Source organism: Chenopodium album, chromosome 7, assembly GCF_948465745.1.
Source record: "Chenopodium album chromosome 7, dcCheAlbu1.1, whole genome shotgun sequence".
Lineage (NCBI taxonomy): Eukaryota > Viridiplantae > Streptophyta > Magnoliopsida > Caryophyllales > Amaranthaceae > Chenopodium > Chenopodium album.
The window spans coordinates 4,669,201-4,670,652 of NC_137840.1; positions in this window are offsets into that span (position 1 = coordinate 4,669,201).

The window sequence follows — 1,452 nt, forward strand, 5'->3', positions numbered from 1 at the left end:
ACGAATTAGCGTTGGTGATCCAGCTTTTAGACTCGTCGATAAAGATCCTAACTTTGTACCTCCCGAGGGAGTTGAGGATATTGAAACTAATGTCCCTCAATGTGTTCAAGAATCATCAACTAGGGAGATGACAATTGTTCGTGACAACATTGATGCTAGTTTGATGGAAACTAGACGAGCTAAGCGAGCCAGAAGACAATATTAGATTATTAATATGCATTCTTATTATTTATTTTTTCCAAGTTACTACTCCGTACCTATGATTAATTATTCATTTGTATTATTGAAATTTTTTAACCATTATTTTACATGTGATAAAAATAATAATAATAATAATAATAATAATAATAATAATAATAATAATAATAATAATAATAATAATAATAATAATAATAATAATAATAATAATAATAAATAATAATAAGTGAAATAATCAACAAAATAATAAGACGTGTGTTAGTAGTACTAGTAAATAATAATCCTATTTACAAAAAAAAAAAAAAAAAAAAAAAAAAAAAAAAAAAAAAAAAAAAAAAATTATAAAAAAAAAGGAGTAGCAGTGATACTACTTGGTAGTAGAAGTTAAAAAAAAAAATTCATTATTATTATTAGAAAGATAATAAAACATATCAATGCCCTTAAAGCTAATTTTAGCCCCAAACAGCCAACATCCAATAACCAATTTTACCAAACATATTTTTAAAAAGTCAACATTCAAACAGCCAACATAAAAAGCCAATACATACAGCTGGTCAAACAAGCCAAGAGTAACAGTCAACCGCCAACAACCAATAGCCAATTGCCAAACAAGGCCTTAGTCTAATCTCTAAAAGGAATCAAGTTTGTTATACAAGCTGTAGTTGACAGCCGCTAACTATGCTAGGTGGCTGGATTTCTTCTAGAAAGATTCCAAGTCGTTATTCTCTTTGTAATAAAGCTTTTTTTTTGTCTTATTGTAATATATGTTTCGGGTGAAAAACATGGATCTTGCTGAAGGTCCTTTGTAGTGGGCTGAAGACTGGGCTCGGTCCAAGTGATGCTGGGCCGAGGATTTCCTGCACAGCAAACATAGCCTCGAGGGTTGTGCCAAGGAAGGCCCCTCCGATGCCGAAGTCATTACAATGTGTAAAGAGAAAGCTATGCAAGAGAATTAATTGCTTGAGGCTCTATGTGAATGAATGTAAAATGGTGTAATTGATGGCTTTTATAACTTTACTTAATAGGAGAATTGAGCCTAAAGCCAAATTGGCTTGCCATGTTGACTGAACCTTGACTTGACTTTGACTTGGCATGGATTGGAGAGTTCAACCTTTGATCTTGGGCTTGCAATTGAATCATTTGTGGACCAGGCCCAATTTAGACTAAATTGGACCCAATTAACTTGCCCCCCAGACCCAATTTGGAGGTATGACATGTCGGGTTTTGATTGACAAAAAGGAGGGAAGTAAATGA